Genomic DNA, 23,171 nt, shown 5'->3' on the forward strand with positions numbered 1-23,171 from the left:
CCGCTGTGCCACCGGGCTGGCCCCCAAGCCCCCTTTTGTTAAGCCAAAGTTCCTCCAAGTGATTCCAAATTTGTCCTAGAGAATGAGAGTCACTGCTTTAGAGCTGGAATTCCAGGCTCTCTGGGACGTGTCTGCTGTTCTTTTAGCTGAGAGAGACGAAGTCAGAGCACAGTGGCTCGTTTTTCAGACATGTTTAAGGCCAGAATTCATTTGCATGCCAGACAAGTATATCTGGACTCCAAGAAAGTATTTAAAGAATCTCAAGTGGAGGATATTTATTTAGTTCTGAATTAACCGTCGTGATTTCTCTCTCTCTTTTTTCCTTTTTATTTGCCTTTTATCCCATTGTTGTCTTTTAATTAAACAATTCCTTCACAGGGTGTCCTTTAATAATTGGGAATTGTTAAAGACGTAAGCCTGCCTTTATCAAACCGCGGGCCGTGTAACTGTATACGCTTTACACGGGGAAATTTAAGAACTGCGGGAGAGAAGGTGCTTCATTAATTGGTTGAGCAAGATTGTGCCTTTAATGGAGACAAAGCCACGGAAGCATTTGTAGGGCTGGAACAGTCCGCGGTTGTTGGTGAGGACAGAGGCGGCCAGTGTTCAGGGCCCTGCAGACAGTTCCTCCTTCTGCACTGACCACGGGACGTGCCCTGCATGAGGGGATGGAGGGCGAAGGGGGTGGGGAGCACCGGCCGCTGCGGCAGCCTCAACAGGGAGCCGCTGACTGCAAGCCTTTCTGGGCAGGCCCTTGAGAACTTGGGCTGCCCGTCCAGGGAGGAGTGTCCGTGGTCCAGGGGGGATGGAGGGAGCTGGGCCAGACGGGGCGGGAGGGGCGTGTGGTCGAGGGGTGGGGCTGTCTCCCTGTGCTGTCTGGGCTGGCGCTCATTACTGTGATGCCAGGAGGCTGTGTGGACAGGGATCTGGGGGAAGGGTGACCCCTGAGTTCACCTGCTGTTAATTAACAAACTGCCTAGTTGTGCTTATTGGACACCCAAAAGGTGGCCATGAGAGAGAACAGAGAAAGAGGCCACTCGATCTCTCTCCTATCAGGAGTCTGCAAGTCTGAAGGCAGGAAACACACACACACACACACACACACACACACACACACGCACACACTCAGATCTGCTTGCAGCAATAAACAGTCCCAGCGGTGCATCACACACAGGTCCACACACACGCAGACACCCCTAGACTCACACTCAAGACTCCAGCCACCCAGACACACACATGCACACACACACACACACACACACACTCACACTCCATCTTGCAATACAGAGGTGACACAGTAGGCAGGATGGAGAGGCCCACACAGAAAGTGCATCAGCCACTGAAGAGATGTTAGAGCTTGTGTTGGTTCCAGGACCCACGTCCTCCGTGAAAGTACATTCATGTTTTTTTTTTTGGAAAGAGTAGCCCTGAGCTAACGTCTGTTGCAAGTCTTTTTTTTCTTCTTTTTCTCCCCAAAGCCCCCCAGGACATAGTTGTCTATTTTCAGTTGTGAGTCCTTCTAGTTGTGGCATGTGGGACGCCACCTCAGCATGGCCTGATGAGTGGTGCCATGTCCGCGCCCAGGATCTGAACTGGCGAAACCCCAGGCCACCAGAGCGGAGCACTCGAACATAACCACTTGGCCATGGGGCAGGCCCCCTGCATTCATGTTTTAACCCTAAACTACTGCTAGTCTCATCTCTAGAGACTCAGGAGCACTCATTTCCCCTGACGTACACATGCAAAAAAGCAAAGGAACTTGAAACCACCATGGCTCAAGTGTGCACAGCCCTTGAGTTTGCAATTAAGTCAGCAAACTTTTACTGAAGCTCACTTGAAGGCCCTGGGATAAGCCCTGGGCACAGAAATGTGAAAAGATGGGTCCTTCTTTTCCACGAGCTCTTGGACCTGTGTGCTGGAGCCATTGCTGCTCCAGGGACCCCAGTACTCATACACTGTTCTACTTGCTTCTTATGACCCCCTGTGGGTCTGCAGGACCCTCGGACAGACGTGGCTTTGAATCCCAGCCCTGTCACTGCCTCGCCGTGTGACTGGCACTCAGTCTTCTGCGGCTCACTTTCCTCGTCTGTAAAGTGGGGACCGTAATTCCTATCTCACAGCAATTTCCTGGTAGGTCAAGTGAGACCATAGGCGCAAAAGGGCTTGGCGGATGATGTTCATTCGTTCATTTATTCTACAAATAGTTTTGACTCCTATGTACCCAGTGCCGAATTTGGGTACTAGGCCAAAGATGACAAACAAGACCCCGGCCCTCATGGAAACGTATGCCCATAGGAGGAGACAGACAAGTAAGTGAATAAACGGAGACAATATAAGCGGGGTCAGTGATTGTGGGGAGTGGTGAGCTCAGCAGAAGGAAGGAGCAGGGAATGTGAGGGAGAATAGTTGGGTGGTCAGGGAGTGCCTCTTGGAGGTGGTGACATTTGAGCTGAGGCCTGAAGGATGAGCATGACCCAGCCCTGGGGAGATGGGGAGTGGCACTCCTGGTGGAAGGGACAGCAAGTGCAGAGGCTGTGAGGCTCCTATGGGCTTAGCGAGTTTGAGGAACGGAAAGCAGCCCAGCAGGACTGGGCATGGAGAGCTGAGAAGTCAGAGGGTTGAGGTGAGGTCAGGGCACTGGGAAGGACACCACAAGGGGCCCTGATGGCAGTGTGGGTGAGCCTGGGTCCTAATCATGTGCACCGTGCTCAGTGAGCATCAGGGCCATTTCAATTCCCCAGTTTGTGTCTGGCCTAGTGCCTTGGAGCATGTGGTCAGCAGAGTGCATGGGGCCGACGTCCTCTCTCTTCCTGCAATCCCTGTGCACCCTGGGACCCACAGGGACATGGAGACAGCTGACCGGGTGGAGAGGTGACAGTGCCCAGCTGCCATTGACCTTCCTGGGTGGCCAGGCAATGAAGATGTGAGACTTTCCCTGTTTTTCCATTTGTTCTAGGGGACGACTCAGCTTTGTTGGCTCTGTCTCCCCAGGGTGGGCGGGAGTTGTCTTCACCTCCTGGAGAGGGTAGCTCTCATGGGCTACCGTGGGGCGGGGCATTCTCCTGCTGGTCCAGCCAGCCCTCCTGACCTTGCCCTCCTGACCTTGCCCCAGGGGTGTTTCTACGTTACTCGTGGTTCCAGCGTTTTCTCACACCTGCCTGCACCTGCTAGTCCTGCTGTACCTTCTCGCCCTTGGGTGCCACACTGTCTGTCTGGGGGCTGGCACAGTGGGGCCTGTGGGATGGGCAGAACGAAGGAGATCCACTGTGGGCAGGCAGGGGTGGGTGGAGCAGAGTATGGCAGAGCAGGGTGAGCCCCAAGAGCCCGTAGGACAGGCTGAGGACCCTGGAGGCTCAGTGACAGCCCCGGCTGCCTCCCCAGCTGCCCCTGCAGGGTGGAGTCCTCCCTCCGAGGGCAGGGGTTCTGCCCTCCCCACTCTGAGTTCCTTAGACGGAGTGAGAGAGGCTCATCATGGTGCTTCTTCTGGAAACACTCTCTCCTGGGGCCTCCTGGGGGAGAAGGGTGGGAACCACCGTGCTGCTTTCTGTCTCTATGATTTGATACCAGATTCCTATAATCCGGAGACCACGCATAAGTGCCATCACGCAAGATTCGTCCTTCTGTGATGGGCTTATTTCACTTGGCGTAATCTCCTCACAGTTCATCCATGCTGTAGCATGTGTCAGAATTTTCCTCATTTCTATGGCTGAGTAGTATTCCATTGTATGTATGTACCACGTTTTGTTTATCCATTCATCTGTCAATGGAAATTCAAGTTCCTTCCACCTTTTGGCTATTGTGAGGGATGCTGCTGTGAACATGGGTGTACACGCATCTCTTTGAGGCTCTGCTTTCAATCCTTTTGGACATACACCCAGGAGTGAAATTGCTGGATCATATAGTAATTCTATTTTTAATTTTTTGAGGAATTGCCATACTGTTTTCCATAGTGACTGCATAATTTTACATTCCCACCAACAATGCGCAAGTGTTCCAATTTCTCCATATCCCCACCAATACTTGTTATTTTCTGCTTTTTTGGTAGTAGCCAACTTAGTGGGTGTAAGGCCTCTTCATTTTTTTTTTTTTTTTTGAAGAAGGGCTAACATCTGCCACCAATCCTCCTGTTTTTTTTTTTTTTGCTGAGAAATATTAGCCCTGAGCTGACGTCCGTGCCCATCTTCCTCTACTTTATATGTGGGACGCCTGCCACAGCTTGATAAGTGGTGTGTAGGTCCGCACCTGGGATCCGAACTGGTGAACCACGGGCTGCCAAAGCAGAGCGTATGAACTAACTGCTGCGCCACTGTGCCGGCCCCCCTCTTCATTTTTCAAGACACAGGTCAGCCATCACCTCTTCCAGGAAGTCTTCCCTGCTGCTCCCAACCTGGCTGGGCACTTGTCCTCCATGTTCCCTCAGTCTGCTGTGCTTCCCTTGGTTACGTCTGGGTGTGTGCACGTCTCCTCCCTTGCTGCTCTGTGGACATCTAGAAGGAACACACTGTGAATATTCAGTGCTTGTCCCCCATCCGTGCCGGGTCTGACCCACAGGAGGCACTCAGCGGGCACATCTTTGTGGGATGAATGCACAACCCCCAGACTCAGGCTGCTTTCCAGGTCTGAAAGCAGGGACTCCAGACTCAGGGAGAAGAGCCAGTCCCCTCCCCTGGAGCTACCAGCCCTGGAAAAAACAGAAGCACAACTTAGAGTGCACTGAGCTGAAGGGTGGTCCGCACGGAAGTGGGGTATTCAGGTAGCCAGCTGTGCGGCAGGCTTGTGCTGCGTGGAGGTCACTGGCGGCGTGGGCCAAGGTGACCTGATGCCTGAAGCTAACAGTGGCAGATTTATGGTTCCTCTTCCCAGTGATGAAGATAACGACATAACTTACGTTCCTGGTGATTTAGTGCCAGCCCCTTCATTCCTCAGAACGGCCGCGAGCCTTGAGTCTGGGCAGGACGGCTTTTTACTATCACTTGAAAAAGCAATATAAGTTGTAGCTGTCCTTGTCACCTGGGGGAATGTCTACTTCCGAAACAAGATTGAAGGAGCGGACTTCTTGACAGGAATGGTCCCATCACAGCGGAGAAGGGAGTAATTGAGTGAACTGGCAGTAATTAAGTACCTACTATGTGCCAGCACCGTGCAAACCATCAGTGCAGTTTACCTAACGTGGCCTCCCAACAGGGCATGGGGTAGAGATCGGAGCAGCCCTGTGCCGGGCTCACCAAGGTGGGGACAGCAGCATGGAGCTCCTGGGCAGCTGGGATGCTCAGGGCTGAGCCCCGGGGCAGCCCTGTGCCCTTGTCAGAGTTGGCAGCTCCCAGCAAGTGATGCATTAGAAATGACTGTGTGAGAGTATAATGTTCAAGGGAAGAAGAAAATTCTGCTTTAAATTCCAGGTTCGGGTAGGAGCTGGGCCAGGTGGTATTTCTTCCACTTCCATTCACGCATGCGCCCAGTCATTCCACAGACTTTCCTGAGCCTTGCGATGTGTCTGGCTTTGTGTTGGGTATGCTGACAAGACAAATAACAGGACATCTTTTGTCCTCCAGAAGCTTCTGCTCTAGTGGAGCGGAAAGGCAGACAAGCCCTTCCATTGCGCATCACAAACGCAGGCGTGGAACCAGGTGCCCGGAACCCTGAGCTTACAGACTGCTTCCACGACCTCTACCTGGGCGTGCTGCGCAACACTGTGGAGGAGGGCATGCATGAGCCGTGCATCGAGCATGAAAGCAAAGAAAGAGGGCAGGACAGCGGGCAGAGGGGACAGTGTGTGCAAAAGTACAGAGTCGTGGTTTGGGAAACCCTGCATGGCAGGAGCAGAAGGTGTGGGGGAGGATGGGAGATAAGGCAGGAGAGCCAGGTTGGGCCTGGGTGGCTAAAGGTTTCCTTGTGTGTTGTGTGCGGAAGCCTGCTGTTTATCCTGTAGGCACCTGGGCACCAGCAGAGGTTGTGAAGAGGGGAAGTGACCCTCCCAGATGAGTGGTCTTTGCAGCTCCCTCTGGCAGTCACGTGGAGGATGGACTCGAGTTTCAGCAGTGGGGGACCAGTGAGCGGCTATTACAGTGGTCCAGATGAGTGATGCTGAGGCTGAGGGCAAAGGGGACCATCTGAAGAAGCATGCTTGCCCAGAAGAACCCAATCCTGGTTAAGCCGAACTTCCTCCCCGCCCCGCACCTGCAGCTGCACCTGGGCCATCGGAGGTGGTCGGAGAGAAACACACACCGGGCTGCCACTGGTCTCTCTGTGATCTGCTGCCTGCCTCCAGTCGGTCATTCATGCTGCCTGGTCATCCATCCGCTCACCTCCCCTTAGGCTCTTCATCTCCCGCTCTCCTGGATGAATATTTCACATGTTCTCTCCCCTCGATTCTCTAAAACTTCTTCTTCTGTATTTACTTTTTGCTTTTTAAAAAATTAATAGACTTGGCTTCTTTGAGCAGTTTTAGGTTTACAGAAAAATTGAACAGAAAGTCCAGAGTTCCATATACCCCTTCACTCTCATTCCCAACTTGCCTTATTAATGTCTTGCATTAGTCGGGTACGTTCCTTACAACCGATGAGTCAGTGTTGATACGTTATTATTAACAAAGTCCGTAGCTGACATGAGGGTTCACTCTTGGTTTTGACAGCTGTATAATGACATGTATCCACCATTATGGTGTCACACGGAATAGTTTCACTGCCCTAAAAATCCTCTGTGCTCCACTTAGTTGTCCCTTCCTCTCCCCTAGCCCCTGGCAACTACTGATCTTTGTACTGTCTCCATACTTTTGCTTTTTCCAGGATATCATATAGTTGGAATCCCACAATATGTAGTGTTTTTCAGATCGGCTTCTATCACTTAATACCGTGTAAAGTTCATCCATGTCTTTCTGTGGCTTCATAGCCCATTTCTTTTTAGTGCTGGATAATATTCCCTTGTCTGGCTGTGCCATAGCTTCTTTATCGATTTCCTTACTGAAGGACATCTTGGTTGCTTCCAAGTCCGTTTTGGCAATTATGAATAAAGCTGCTGTAAACATAATGACTTTGCTATTTAGATCACTGAGGAAACAGGAGCGACGCTGACAGAGCTGATCTGTGCCCCCACTGCCACACCCTCCAGCTTCCATCATGGGTACCCATGAGCCTCGGGCTCTGTCCAGCTGTGCATGAACACTACGGGGCCCTTATAAGGGCGACCCCTCTCCTTGGACGCTGGAAACTATTCCCTGACACCTACTCAAGGATGGAACTCTTGCATCGTTAATGTCTCCTTTTCAAACGGACCATGTCCACCAGCTCTGCAACACTCTGTAATTCTTCTCATCTTTGCAAAACTCTCTCTCCATCCCACATTCATCTCCAGCCCCATTTCTCTGCTATCCTTTAAGCAAAACTCTTCAAAATAGTTATCTGTACCTGCTCTTTGCTGTTCATCTCCTCCCATTCTCTCACAGACCCTCCATAGCAGGTGCTGGTGGTGATGGGTCTGCACTCCGCAGACCCTCCTACTGCAGTGGGCTCTACCTACATCTGCCTCTCTGTGCCCAAGGGATTTTTCTGGAACCTCAGAGGCTGTGCTGTGCTTGCACTTGCAGCAGGTAAGAAGTGCAAAGGAACTAGCACACCTGGGAGCAGCCCTCACCTGAAGCCGAATGGGAGTTGGTGTGTAGATACTCCATCCCCAGCCCCACGGGTGGCACAGTCCCGAGGCCCACACTGTTTCTCAGGAGTTCTCTGTAGGAGGAAGCTCCAGTCTCTGTGTGGAAGCTTCCTCATTATTGGCTGCCTTCCCTTCCCTGTACCACTTCCCTACTCCCTTCTGATGTTCTCTGTGCCTCCCAGATGTGCCCCTTGCGCTTGAATCCTTATCTTGGGGTTTCTGCTTCTGGGGACGCAAACTCAGGTGCTTTCCAATTGGGCGATGCCCTCCATCCCAGGCCTCACTGCTGTGTGGTCACCAGTGAACTCCATGGGCCCAAGCCCAGGTCATTCCCTGGGTGTCGCCTGACTCCATCTCTCGACAGTCCCTGTCGGTCACTTCCTCGCACTGGGAACTCCTCCTTCACTTGGACTTGAGGACACTGTTGCCTTCTGGGTTTACATTACTGGTTGATCCTTTCATACCCCTTTGCCAGCTGCTTCTCAGCTTTCTGCCCTCGGCACCCACTGCCAGGGGGATCCACCAAAATGTACAGACAGGAGATGGTGCGCACTTCCAACAGAGCAGGTGTGAAGTTTCTCTCTGACTTTTAGGTCTAGAAGGAGGTGACTGTATCTAGGACCCAATATGTGCCAGGGCCTTTGCACCGTTAATTCATTTGATCCTGACAACCAGCCCCAGTGGAGGGGCTATTTATCACCGTATACAGAGGGGAGAACAGAAGTTCAGACAGCTGAGTGGCTTGGTCAAGGGCACCCAAGGGTGGCACTGGGATTCAGACCCCTGCTGTCCCATGCCTTCTCCTTTACGGAGGGAGTGGCGACCCGAGACAGGGGGCGTAAAGTGGACGCTCATTTCTCTCCATCTTTCTCCCTTGCTCCTTGGTCTGGTGGATGCTTTATTCCCTCCAGCCCAGGGCCCCCGCCCTTGATTAGGCTGAACCATGGAATAAGCCCCAGGGAAGAACGAACGAGTGGATCGTCCATAGTGTGGAGGGGCAGCCACTCGCAGGCGGCCCTCGCCCCCACCTGCTGGGAGCTCTCAGCCTCCATCAGGGAGAACGAGGCCGACTTCAGAAATGCTTTCTCAGAACTGTGTTCAAAGGGTGATCAGCGTCCATCCAGGCCATTTGCTCCAGCAAGTGCTGAATGATGTCCCTGGCCGCTCCCGACGGGCCCTGTGATGGGGCCTGAGCCACTGAGGCTGATAATGGGGCTTCCTGGAAGCGACAGGGCCCACGGAGCCACACTCACTTCTCTGAAACGTGTGCTGCAGCCCCATGAGGGAGCACGAGGCGCTGGGTACAAAGCAGAAGTCCCTCCGTGCCCTGTGAAGGGAACCACAGCTGTGGGTCTGCCACTCGGTTTCCTGGGGCTGTGGTACCGTCGGGGGGCATCTCGGCCCTGGAAGGGGTCTGTGCTCATGCCGTCGGGCCTCTCTCAAGGTGGCCCTGAGTCCATCCAGCTCCTGGCACAGGGCCTGGGTCGGGAAGGCTCTCAGTTGTGTTTGCGTGAGTGAGGAATGCCTCGCTGGCTCCCCTCACTGCCCGCGATGCCCAGGGAGCTGGGAGAAGGTGAGCACAGTGCCGGGGCTTTCGCTGCAGCGCCCAGGGGACCGTGGGTGCCTGGGGTCCACAGGAAGGCTGGGGCTGGACGGGTGCCCTCACGCGGGGCTCCTGGGCTCTGAGTCGTGCCCGCTGTCCCGTGAATAGTGGAACGAACAGGATGGTGTTGAAGACAGAGCCACGTGCGCCCGTATCGATCCCGCATCTTATTCCTCATTCAGGGGAGACAGAGGACACGACAAGGCAAGGCTTTCAAGAACATAAAGGCTTTTGAGAAAGACGGGATGAGCCCCTGATTTACACGACAGAGAGAAGAGGAGGCAGCGAGAGGGAAGCAGAGCAAGGAGATGGCGTGTGGCGAGGCTGGGGCAGGCGCAGGGAGCACCCGCTCCGCCGCCCAACCGTGCCCGGGCCGGCCAGCTGCTGACCGTCCGCAAGAGGACGTTTCTGATTTATGGATTTTACACTTTGGGGGTTTTTGCAATGAAGAAGCAGCTGTGCATGTTAGCAGGAAACTAGAAGGAGGCAAAAAGCCCAGGCAGGAAAGGACCGATTGTGTCGCCCATTAAATTCATTCCAGGGCTTTGCTAAGCATATCCTTGGAGTTGTCACTATCTCCTGGCCTTTGGGAAGGATAAGCGATGTGATTGCAGCCCCTTTCTAGCTTTGGAGATGAAAATCAAGCCCTGTGTGTTTCCCTGGAGAGGGCCTTTGGGTGCTCAGGGTCAGGCCCACTAAGGGAGAGAGGAGGGCCAGCCCCGTTGCTGCCAGCTCCCTCCTTCATCCATGTCTTGGAGAGCCCTTGAGTGGTGGAGCTGCCAGACTGGCTGTGGGTCAGGATGTTGGCTCCTGCAGGCTCCTTGGGCAGCCTTAAACCAAAGCTCCCTGGGCTTGCCTTGTGAAGTGAGCCATTGTCCTGGTCACTTAATGTCCACGCCCTGGTGTATGCAGAGGTATGTGGGGTCTGAAGCTGAGGTTTCTTCTCCTCCATGATTTGTCTGCCTTCCATCTGTTAGTTCTTCCTCCCATCCTGACATCCATCTCCCAGTATATGTCCTCAGAGGGCCACAGGGAGCTCCAAATCTACAGGTGGAGATAGCTAAGCCAGTGGTCACATCGGGGTGGGGACAGACTCCTCCTTCCTCCTTTGACATACACGAATCACCAATCACAGTCACACAGTGTGTGTTTTGGTGGAGGTCTGTGCAGATGGACACGCAGAAATCATAGGACACGATTCCATCTGCAGGGAGCAGGGAACGCTTCATGGAGGGGGCGTCCCAAGTGGTCCCAGATCGTGAGGTCCAGATGGGGCAGAGCAGGGCGCGGGGGAGGGGGCACTCCAGGTGCACAGGCGTGGTGGCCGGAGGCTGCAGGGGGCATTCGGGCAGTGGGGCATGGTTTGGGATGACTGAATTCAAAGGCTTCACGTGGACGAGTTGATGGTGACCAGCTCAGGAAGGGCTCTGGAGACTGTGGTGAGGCGTTGAGGCTACTTCTGCAGGTGACTTAGAGGGAAGAGGAAGGTGTCAATGAAAGGACCATTGAGGAGGGAGTGTTAGAATCTGACCTGTGGTCAGTTTTGGAGGAGGAATTGGAGGGGGTCAAACTGGAGGTCAGGAGGGCAGCGAGGAGGTTGGCACGGGGTCAGGGGGCTGAAGGCTAAGGGGACTCTTTTCCAGTGCTGCATTGACCGCTATTCTGATGAGGCTGAGATCTGGGGGCACTGTGCTGTGTTGACTTTCAGACTTCTCCAGCAGCCACTCCAACTTTCATTCCCCAGATGCGATGGTTAGTTTTATGTCAACTTGTGGGCAAACAGTCTTGTGGATGTTTCTGTGGGAGTGTTTTTGGGTGAGGTGAACATTTAAATAGGTGCACTTTGGGTAAAGCAGATCGCCCTCCACAGTGTGGGTGGGCCTCATCCAACTAGTTGAAGGCCTGAATGGAACAAAAGACTGACCTCCCCTGAGCCAGAAGGGAATTCTGCAGCAGGTGGCTTTTGAACCTGAATGTGCTCGTTGGCTCCTTCCTGGGTCTCCAGCCTCTTGACCTTCAGACTTGAACTGGAGCATCACCTCTTCTCTGGATTTCCTCTATGTATTTTCTTTCTCTCCCTCTCTCTCTTTCATTCTCTTTCCACTTCCTATTGGTTTTGTTTCTCTGGAGAGCCCTGATTAGTACACCAAGTTTGGCCAGGCTGTTGGCTGAGAGTGACAGCTACAGAGCTTCAGGTACCCCAGACCAGCGGGACCTAAACTCCAGTGACTTTGACAATTTTTACCATATCTCCATACCACTTGTTAATTACTCACCATTTTTCTTTAAACCAATTCACTTCCTAAATGTTGCCTTATCTCCAGAAATAATTTGTGTGAAATCGTGGATTCGATTTGCTAGCAGTGAATAGTTTCCCAATTAGAATTAATTAAAATAAATATATAGCTATTAAAAGTGTTGGCCACCGAATGTCATCTCTCACGCACTTGCAGCAGCTGAGAACATGTTGGGAAGAGTGATAGGGCTTTCCCTGGACGCTAGGAGCCATTTTGGTTTAGTTTGCATGAGCCTTTGCTCCTTGCTTCCTTCTCTCCTTCAAAGCTTTATTGAGCACCTACGAGGTGCCAGGACTGGGGCAGGAGTTGGGGTACCAACAAGAGGCTTGCTGTTGACTGGCTTGGCTCTGTGGGGAGAGTGAAGTCTCCAGCAGTTACAACAGTATGGGGAGGGCTGGGGCAGAGGAGGCCGCTGCCTATCTCCAGCTGCCTAATGGTGCCCCTCATATTCTCCTTCCTCTGAAGCTTTCCCAGATATCAGGCCAACCTCACTCTGTGCAGTGTTCTCCTTCTTTGCCTATGAGCAGAGGCATCCACTGTGTTTTTTCAAGGAGCTACCACATGCCTGCCTCTTCCCTTGGGCATCTGCTTCAAAACAAGCTCTGCGCCCTGCTGGCATCATGGCAGCATTAGTGGTGCCTGGCCCTGGGGGGAACGGCACCGTGGCTGTCTATTGGTTTGCTAGGGCTGCTAGCAGACCACCACAGTGGGATGGCTTACCCAACAGAAATATATTGTTTCACAGTTCTGGTGGTTGGAAGTCCAAGATCAAGGTATCGGCAGGGTTGGTTCCTTCTGAGGGCTGTGAGGGAGAACCTGTCCATGCCTCTCCCCTGGCTTCTGGTGGTTTTCTGGCGATCTTTGGTCTGCCTTGGCTTGTGGAAGCATCTTCCTGGTCTCTGCCTGCTTTTCCATATGGCATTCCCCCTGTGTGTGTGTCTGTTTCCAAATTTCTCCTTTCTATAAGGACACCTGTCATACTCCAATCTGACCTCCCCAATGACCTCATTTTAACTTGATTACCTCTGTAAAGACTCTATTTCCATAAAGAAGATGCAGTGTGTGTATATATGTATATATACAATGGAATACTACTGAGCCATAAAAAGGACAAAATTCTCCCATTGGCAACAGCATGGATGGACCTGGAGGGTGTGATATTAAGCTAAATAAGCCAGAGACAGAAAGACAAATCCTGCATGATTTCACTCATATGTGGAAGATAACAAATACATGGATAAAGAGAACAGATTAGTGGTTACCAGAGGGGAAGGGGGTTGGGGGATGGGTGAAAGGGACAAAGGGGCACATATGCGTGGTGATGGATAAAAATTAGACTACTGAGGGAGAGCACAATGAAGTGTATTCAGAAATTGATGAACAATAATGTACACCCCAAATTACACAATGGTATAAACCATTATAATCCCAAGGTCTTATTCTGAGGTACTGGGGGTTAGGACTTCAAAATGCAAATTTTGGGGGGACGCAATTCAACCCGTAACAGGTTGCAACCACTGTCATTGAGTGAAAGTGGCAGGGTGGGGTGGTGACGTTTGAGGACCATGTGAATGAGCCGAGCCAGGGCCCTGGGCCTCTGTGCCTCGCACTGTGGGATGTCATGCTCAGGCTGAAGCTTACTCATTCATTTTGTACATTCAGTCATTCATTCAACATGGACAATCATACACAGTTATTCACCCATTCAGTTCATCATTCCCACGCTGGTTCACTCATTCATGTATTTATGCACTTCATTCATTCATTCAACATCCACAATAATATTCAGTCATTCACTCCTTCCCTCATCAATCACATATCAATGCTCATTCCATCATTCATTCATTCATTCAATCCCATATCAAAGGCAGTGGAGCCCTGTCTTGCCCCATCACTGGGCTAGGAGCTGAAGTCAGATTTTAATAACATCCATCCCTTCCCTCAGGCCACTCCCCGGGGCTCAGAAGACGGGGAGGGAATTTCTCCTGTTTTTTGATGGTTGAACTGTTGAGCTGTCTCAACGTCTTCAAAGTGGTGTGGTTTTCCAAGATCGAAGGAAAATAATGGTTTAGTGAGGAATGGATCTACAGACTGGATGTACACTTGGTCTCTTGGCTGCTTGTGCTCAGAAGAATGATGATGTCCCCCAACTGGCAGGGATGGAGAGCCCTGACCTACTTTCCCATCGCAGATCCCTGGGACGCACTCCTTTGAAACCAGGTGCCTGTCTGCCACTGTCCTACTGTCCACACCCCTCTGAGCGAGAGAAGAGTCGGGGTGCTCACACTGGTCAGCTGTGCGGGACGTGTGCATCCCTTCCTCCTACCCTCTGCTTTGGTCTAGGCCCTGAGTCTTGCCCTGAGGATTCCAGCCCAGTGATGTTGTTTGCTGGTGCCTGGCCCAGCCTCAAGCTGGCGTTCGAGTGGTGCCCATGTTGTGACCTGGAGCTTGCTGGAGGCCTGGGGGTGTCCTTGGTTGTCCCTGGTGGAAAGCTGTGCACTGCAGCTTCCCACCAGCAGACAGGGCATCCAGTCTCCTTCTCCCCCTGGATCGTTCTAGCAGGAGGCAAGAAAACAGGAGGTGAACAGTGGGAACCAGACATGGCCCGTGAAGAAGGCAGTGGCTCCTATATGACCAGCAGCCACTCTCCCCGGACACAGAGACTGTCTCACTTCACCCTGCTCCAGAGTGTAGTGGGTAAACACTGGGTCTCCTGCTGCACAGAGCTGGGTGAGTCCATCCCACCCTAAAGGTCGCTCCCCTGGAGAGAAAGGCTGCATTCCAAGCACATGTAGTCGTCTGCTTAGATATTTACAGAGTCTCTGTTTTGCTAATCATTTTTTTCAGAATTATTTTGCCTACTGAAATATCTGGGGGTGTTAGTGTCTCCTCCTAAAGCCCTTCAACAAGCAAAGATTTTTCCATTACTAATACGTTACCAATTGGAAATAGGAATGGAGCTGTTTCCCTCTATTTATTCCTCATTCTCAAGACTCGCAACACCACACATCTGGATAAGAAGGGAAAACTCTATCGGTTAGCTTGATGTGTCCAGATATTGTGGCTTTGGCATTGGGTAGATGAGGAAATAGAATTAAAAGAAATTTCCTCTCACCTGCGTGCTGTGTAGACGCAGTGTGCCTATGGGAATCCGCACACTTCTCACGCCGCAGTAGTGTGGGTGAAGTGAGGGCAAGTAAGGCACTTGTTTTTCTGCACTCGCAAAGGAGTTAATCTCTGTGGTGTGGACTGAGATCTGAATGATATAAGTATGGGAGGGATTGATGGAAACGCATGGACAAAAACACACATTAAGGACGTAAGAAACTCACTGTGATGACCAGCTCGGAGCTGTTTTGTTGCACGTGTGGCTCCCAATGTTGGCCTATGGTTGGATTTTACTTTTTGATTCAACTTGATAACTTCTTTATTATCCTGAAAAATACATTTGGTCTTATTTCTGATATTTTATTCTATATTTTTGTTTTCTTTCTAGTTCTTCTGGTTTTCTCTTTTGATATGTGATTCGGGCTCCCATAGGTGATTATTTTTCTTAGTAATTTGGAATGAACACGTCTCATTTTACTGCTATAGAGCTGCCTTTCATTACCTATGCTTTTTAAAAAACAGATCTGTATTTCCTGAAACGGGCCTGTATTTCTTTACTCAAGAGAACAAAGTAGAGAGACCAGCTCTTGATTCCTCTGGGTAAGATGAGGAAGTAGCTGTTACCGTCTGATGAAAAAAAGTCTGCTGGCCTGACGAACGGCCGGGCAATGCCTTGCCCATGAGTCTTCTCTTGGCAACTTAGATGTTACAAATTGCAGAAGTTTCTCCTGGCATCGGGCCTTTGGTTGGTGATAAATCTTTGTTTACCATTTTCATCTTGGTCTGAGTCATCATAGATTTTTCGGGAGGGATGTCAGCTGAGGTGTGGATTGTTGCCAGACACTGTCTTAAACTTGAAAGTCTAAGATATAAACCTTACCTTGTCAGTCGCCTGCCCGAAACCCTTCCACGGTTCTCCACTGCTCCAGAATAATGTCCTGTTCCCTTCGCCCCCGTGGGGTCCTCAAAGAGCCCCCAGTCCTCGTTGGGCAGCCCCTGTTTCTCTCACCTCCCCTTCTCTGCAGGCAGCACCAAATGTCCACGGGCCTGTCCTCCTCACCACCCTCTCTCCTCTCCTGGCCTCTGCTCTTGTGGGTTCCTTGGCCTCCACTGCCTCTTCGCCTCACCATTCCTGCACATCCTTCGGTGTTTGCTCAGGTGCTGTCTCCTCCAGGAAGCCTTCCTGAGCATCCCGCCCAGTGGTCTAGGAGGATCCCCCTCATGGCAATCTGGACGCCCCTCTCTCTAGCGGCTACCATCTTACAGTAACAATGTGAGTCACTTAGGGGTATCTCCTTCGCCCCCAGTAGACCATGAACTCCTCGCCCCACCTGCCCACCGCCTCCCTCAGCACACATATGGCATGGAACCCGACACGTAACAGAAAAATGTTTGTCATGACCTGTAAAGAGAAGGATGTCTATCTTTGTTTCGTCAGAAGGAAGGTGTGTGAGTTTTATGGAAGGAGGGTAAAACTACAACAGGAAATGGCTTGGATTTGAAGGAAAGTGTTGCTTTTAGAGGCCATTGTCTGAGTTACCATTTGCCGAGCATCTTGCGTACGGTCACAATGCACCTACGAGAGTGTCATGGAACCTATTTTATGCGTGAGGGAGCTGAGCCTCAGAGAGGTTAAGTAAGTTGCTGAATTTCCACAGCACAGCTGGCAGAACCAGCACCCGAGTCCACGTGCCACCAGCTGTGGCATTTGGACTCTGGGCATTTATTGCTGTTAATCTGAGCAGTACTGGAACTCTGCTTGTTTCCGGGACAATGGGCCAGTTTCTCTGCTCTCCTGGGAGGAGCTCGCTCAGGACGGGCCAGGCGTGGGCCCGCTGTGCCCGTGTGTGCGCCTCCTGGGGAGATGCTCCGTTTGAGTTTATTCCCAAGCAGTTCTCCTTGTAAGAAGATTAAGGTCGGGCCAAGAGATTAAAACGTTCATGCAAGTTAACTCAATCCGTCAAGTGGATGAGTTGAGGACCGCACACCCAGAGGACAGCTTGAGTTTTCAAATTCACTTGCAACGAGCCTGCTTAGAACTGAGGGGCGAGGTGCAGACGTTGGCCCCTGGGGATGCAGGGCCCTAGGCCGACGCCTCCTCCATGCCTTTAGGTGAACAGGGAAGGGCCTGCAGTGGTTCTCGGACCTTCCCAGACACTTCCCTCTTTATCAGGTCGAATACTTCCCAGTGCGCCCTGTGGACAGAAGGGAGCCTGAGCACCTGCAGGATTTCCTTTACACTGTTCTGGTCCAGATACCAGTAGGGGTGAGGGTTCCTGGGGAGGGGCTTTTGGGGGACTGTGGGAGCAGGTAGGATGGACATGAGAGAAAGGGCTCTGGAGCCTGTGCCCATCCCAGCCTGGCCAGTCCAGAGTTTGGAACAGTTCCCTTAATTTGAGCCTAAGACCCTGAAGACCGTAGCCAGAGGAAATGGCCTCCCTTGTGAACGATTTGGTTCTGGAAGGAGCCTCTTCTGGAGAGGGGGTAAAGGGCGTGGATCACACAGCCCAGCTCTGCTCCTGTCAGGGGTTCATGCTTGGGTTTCCGCTGCTCCCGGGGTCCTAGCAATGACTCCTCCCAACTCCCAGGGCTCTCTTCCAAGCCTGGGTGCCTGGTACTCCTCTGGTTAGCTCAGCCAAGAGAGAACTGAACTTCCAAAAACTTTCCTGAACTCGGAAGGGAAATACTAAGGAGGCAAGCAAGGGGTGCATGAAGCATAAAAAAACCCTGGTGGTCTCTCCAGCTGCAGAGTGAGCACTGGCACAGCAACAAGAGCTCCTCACCAGCACTCCCTGCTTTCCTTCTACAAGCTCATCACCCTTCGCAGACACCAGATCAGGACCCACAGTGACCCAGGAGTTTCCTTTTGAGCATCCCTGTCTCTCTATGGTCAAGAGCAAGCGGTCTCCCTCCCTTCACCTACTCACCTCCTGCCTGGGGCTTTCTGGGTTTTCTGCACAGGAATGACCTTATCCCCTCCATCAGAAGATCTCAACGGAGGCATACAGGAGTGCTCTGGCCAACAGGAAATGAAGGTGCTGCTGGACTCGCTCGCTTTGAAACTTCCTGAGCATTTTTCCCATTGAAAATGACATTCAGCAGGGTCTTACTGATGGAGCTTCTTGGCTGTTCGGGATGTCGGGGAGTGAAGTGCTCTCAAGTGCAGCGCTCTCAGGGGTCTGACGCTGTGGTCCGGATCAGTCCCCCCACCTGCGAAAGCTGGGGCCTACTTAGAATTCTGCTCACATCTGGGCTGAGCTCACTCAGCAGCCATCGCTGTGTCTGCAGTGGCTGGCGTGGCTGCAAACCTGGCCTGGGTGAGCCGAGCACCTCCTGCCTGCAGCTCTCGTTAGGGAGCCACGAGTATATAAACATGTACAGTCACGGGCCGCATGATGACGTTTCGGTCAATGATGGATTGTGTATACAATGGTGGTCCCGTAAGGTTAGTTCCATACAGCCTAGGTGTGTAGTAGGCTGTACCGTCTAGGCTTGTGTAAGTGTACTCTGTGATGTTCACACAACAATGAAATTGCCTAAGGACACATTCCTCCGAGCGGATATCCCCATCATTAAGTGATGCATGACTGTAATGGCTCCACCTTGTGCCGCTTCCCTGGTCCTCCACCACCCACCCTTCCCCAGATTTTGTCAGCACGCACTCCCTCTCCCTGGCTTCCCCAGGAGATTGTCAGGTCAAGTCAAAGCAGAGGCAAAGGGGCTGCATACCAGATTGGGGTTTCTGACTGTGGCTGTGGGAGCGGGGACCTGCCAGACACTAGGGAGGGGTGTGTGGAAGCAGAAGATGAGACTGTGAGAAAGACGCCTCCCTGACCTCCGGCTCCTGCTCACAGCACGCTGTCTGTCAGCTGAGACCCCCGGGACAGTGATGAATACCTGCCCAGCGGTGCACAGTTCCCTGTTGGTTTGTTTGAATCAGAGTGAGTCCTCCTGCCCTCTTAGGGATGACGGCATCCTTCGGTGACACCATCCAAGCAGGTTGCCTCTCCTGAGATGTGCATTGTGGAGCCCATTTTAATTAAGCTGGAGTGTGTGTGAGCGTGTCAGGAGGCACCGTCGCTGGCAGGACCCTTCTTAACCTTCATGGAAACTGTTAGCTCCTTAGGCAGGAGCCCAGAGTGGGAACACTGGCCTCAATCTACTGACCAGTGAAACATACTTCCTAAATTAAAATGTAGGAGGTCCTTTCCAGTCAGGAATCAGAGGGCTGGCCAGTGATGAGTTTCTTGCCCAGCAATATGTGTGTGCTGCACTAGGGGTGATGGGGAGCCGACAGAGTGGGGAATGTCTAACAGCGCCTGGTGCATGATGGTGCCCCAAATTCATAGTTCTCGCCCTCTCCTTTCCTCCTGCTTGAGTCTGGTTCCCAGGAAGTGGAGCCTGGCATCACACACGTGATGTATCTGGGGGCAGCTCTCAGTGAGGCCTCCAGGGTGTGAAGGAAGCAGGATGGGGCGGGAGAAGGAGCTTGGCAAAGCTGGGGTGCAGCCGAGGTCTGGCCCCAGCCTGATCTCAAGAGGAGCTCTGGAGTAGAAATTGCACCACAGAGTTATCCCAACTTGGGGCAAAAGGGCTGGACTTCTGTGTCCCATCACGGCCATTCATTGGCTGCTGGCTGCCCCCAGAGGGAGGAGCTAACCTCCCAGGCATTTCTGGGTGAGGCAGAGCCCGCAGGCACAGCATCTGGGGGATGGGCGCACCAGCTGGAAGAAGGCATCTGGGTGGGGAGCCAGCAGCCTCTACTGTATCCCCCTTGCCTACTTTGAAAGTTCTCATCTTGAGTTTTTGTATCAGCTATAAATGTAAGCATATTCGAGAAAGTTCAACAACATCCCTGATTGCCCAATACCTAAAGGTTTTCTGGGGCCTGAGGGAGGTGTCTCGATTTCTCCCACCTTTTAGGGTGAGGTCAGCAAAGCGTTCAGTGTTCACGCTGTCCTTCAGCCCTAAACTCAGGCTTGATGCCATGGGGCTGCTCTGGGGCTCTGGAGATGCTTTCTGCTGGGGACTCAGGTCCTGCACCAAGTGGAGAAGCTCCCCAGCTCTCACTGGCCAGCTCTCCAGCATGTGTCTGTGCCGAGAGCAGCTCTGTGCTGGCGGAGCCACCTCTGATCAGCATTTGCTAAGGTTTATTAACACCTTATCAGTGCTTGGGGTGACTCAGTGTACACTCCCCCGTCAGCGGCATTATCTCACTCTGGGAAATCTGAAAACATTAGACTCAGAGCCATCCTGCATGCCTCATTAGCTGTTCAAAGTGCACATGGTTTGAAGGCCATCAGGGGGAATCCAGGGGCTTCGCGTGCTAGTAAAGGAGGGGTGATTGATAGGTTAGTTCTAGCCAGAGGCTCTGCAGCACCAGGGGCATCTGGGCAGATGTGGCAACAGCTCACGGAAGCCCCAGGCCCTGCCAGCACCTATGGGGTGCTTGTGCCCAGGGGCAGCCCCTAAAGGGATCTGGGCTGTGGCTCAGGGATTTCCCATCTGAGCCCACTGCCACTCGGCATTTCCTTAAAGGGGAGGAGGTGGCGCAGTGATAGGGAAGAGCAGGAGGTGCCTCCTGAGTTAAGCCAGCTTGGGCTTGACCTCAGCTCTGCAGTTTCCAAGCTGTGTGAGCTCCAGGGCATTCCTCAGTCTCCTCGTCTGGGAAATGGGGGTAAATCCCCCCCTTGCAGGGGTCTTAAGTGTAACCACTCCCCACCCCCAGCACACAGCCTGTTGGAAAGTTCCAGACACATATTAGCTGCTCAACTCTTAGTAACGATTTTTATTGTGGCTATTGGAGTTTAATTCGCAGATTGGGTTTGGGCTTGTGGGAGGAGTGGGTCCCCCTGCACACGTCTTTGGATCGGAGCCAACCACATGTAACCACGGGCCCTCCAGGACCAGTTCAACTGACCCCATCTCATCAACAAAGTGATTACGAATGGCCTTTCAGAAAATGTGCAAAGTCCCGTAGCCAGAGCGTGCGCAGAAGAAATCTTGACCTGAAATGACCGCGGAACCAAAGATTCTCCTCCCCATGGAACCCAAGGACTGGGGCGTGACTGGGACTTCAAAGTGGGACTCTTATCAGAAGAGAGGGGTCCCTCATTCCAGAAGATTCTGTGTTAAAATTCCTTCCCCACCTCATCATAGATGTTTAGAACGCTGTCATAAAAGTTTAGAACCTCATCTTAAATATTTAGAAGCTTACCATAAATGCTGGAAGCCCACCAATCAAAATTTGTCCCATCAGTGTTTCCACATGCCCACCTGTCCTCCCTAACCTCTTAAATTTTGCCCCAAATCCTAAATCGTGGACACAGATCTGAGGGCACACGCCCTGTCTCCCTCCAGATCAATCTTGCAGAATAAAGCTGATTTCTCCCCCAAAAGCGAATTAATTGGCTGTTTATGTGCATCAGGCAAGAGAACCCCAGTTTTGTGCAGTAACACATGGAGGAGCATCTCTGAATTCCTCTCTCCGGGAAGGGGCTGTGGGGTGGAGGCGCGTGATGAATAACTTTTCTTCCAAATCTTACATTTCAGTCAACTTAGCCTCCTGCTGCGTGTGGGAAATTGCACCATCTTAGTACTTCTCTTCCCCCTTCTTTAATCTGTCTTTTCAGAATGTTCTGTCAATTAGAAAATGCTTGTCAGCTAAGTGACTATTCGGGAAAACAAGCTACATGACTTCTCTAGCGCTTGAAGAATTTAAAATAATGGAAGGGGATTAACTTGCAGGGGAAGGCATTGTAAGGAAGGAGGGCTGCTGTTCAGAACTGCCTGCTAGGCTGTATGGTTTCATTAATAACACCTTCCATTCTGTAGCCCCTCGCATCTAGAAGGATCTTGAGTGATTAACAGGTGCTGTGAATAGGAATCGCTTCATCTTCTGCTGAAATATCGCTTCTCTTGGAGCTGCAGGCATTTGATTCTCGACATCCTTGTCATGTCAGAGGAGGGCTGAGGCTGCCTCGCAGTCACTCTTCCTTCAACAGATTAGGGAGACATAAATGATCACCAAGTGAGTTGATTCAGCTCTGTAGAAGTCACTGAGCCCTGATGGGGGGCCTGGCTCTGTGCTAGCTGCTGGAGAGGGTGGGATCAGAAATAGCCCTTGCCCAAAAGGACCTCACCAAGTAGGAAGACGGTTGGACAGGTAAACGGTTGGTGGCCACAGGGCAGGGGAGTGCATGCGACAGAAGGGTCATGCATGTGGTCATGAGCCGACACAGGGCTGAACTTTGCTGGGACTGAGGCAAGAAGGATGGAGGTCTGGGGTAGAGAAGGCTGGCGGAGGGCACAGCTGGCCTGCTGCTTCGGTGAGATGCCATGGTGCTAGAGCAGAGAGTCTCAAATTTGAGCGGTCATCAGAAGCTCCTGGAAGACTTGATAGAATGCCGATTGCTGGACCCCGCCCTCGGAGTTTCTGATTCAGTAGGTCTAGAATGGGGCCCTAGAATTTGCATTTCTAACAAGTTTCCAGGTGATGCTGATGCTGCTGGTCTGAAGAGCACACTTTGAGAAGCACTGTGCTAGAGCATTGAATGTAGATTGCAATCCTAGATAGATGCCTACAGAGGCCAGCAAGGGAAGCTGGGCGGGGGTGCAGGTGGGGTCCTGGGGCGGGGAGCGCTGGTGGAGTCCTTGGCGCGGGCACTGGTGGGGTCCTTGGCGTGGGTGCTGGTGAGGTCCTTGGCTGGGGCACTGGTGGGGTCCTTGGAGCAGGCGCTGGTGGGGTCCTTGGCTGGGGCACTGGTGGAGTCCTTGGCGCGGGCACTGGTGGGGTCCTTGGCGTGGGTGCTGGTGAGGTCCTTGGCCGGGGCACTGGTGGGGTCCTTGGAGCAGGCGCTGGTGGGGTCCTTGGCTGGGGCACTGGTGGAGTCCTTGGCGCGGGCACTGGTGGGGTCCTTGGTTAGGGTGCTGATGGGGTCCTTGGCTGGCTGAGAAGCACACACCCCATGAAGAGAGAACAGCTGCTGCTCAGCCACAGCCTGTGGCTGCCGTGTGGGAACGTGGGCTGAGCGTTACTAGATCTTCCACTTGGTCTGGAAAGACTGGGAATCTCAAATGTTTTTTTATAAAATGTCGTTATTTTTACAATGCCACATAGGTCTGAGAAAACACATCTGCAGCCTTCACGTGGCTAGTGAGTTTTTGGTTTGTGATCTTTCTTTTAAAATGTGAATCGGAATTTGCCAAGTGGTCTGGATGGAAAGGATTTTCTTGCAAAGGGAACCTTGTATGCAAACACCCACAAGGATAAAACACCTTGAGTGGGGAAGGGCAAAGCCTTCTGATTGGCTGGAGCATCCACTGGCTGCCCCTGGAGTGGGCAGGGGAGAGGTGGAGGAGAAGGTGGGAGACAGGCGGGAAGAGCCCCCTGGAGCCCCGGGGAGGGGTAGATGAGTTACTGTGTGAGGTCCCTGACTCCAGCGTGGTTGACTTTCCCTGCCGACCTCAGTTCTTCTGTGTCCTGGGATGGAGGAGGCGGTCTGATCCCATCACAA

At 52.3% G+C, this 23,171-nt stretch overlaps 1 protein-coding gene across 3 annotated transcripts in view; it reads left to right on the forward strand.

The window, feature by feature from the left end:
* Positions 1-23,171, forward strand: part of GRID1 (glutamate ionotropic receptor delta type subunit 1) — a 670,463-nt gene that overhangs the window by 261,872 nt on the left and 385,420 nt on the right. The gene's annotated exons all lie outside the window — the stretch shown is intronic.

Source organism: Equus caballus, chromosome 1 (assembly GCF_041296265.1).
Source record: "Equus caballus isolate H_3958 breed thoroughbred chromosome 1, TB-T2T, whole genome shotgun sequence".
In the NCBI taxonomy this organism is placed as follows: domain Eukaryota; kingdom Metazoa; phylum Chordata; class Mammalia; order Perissodactyla; family Equidae; genus Equus; species Equus caballus.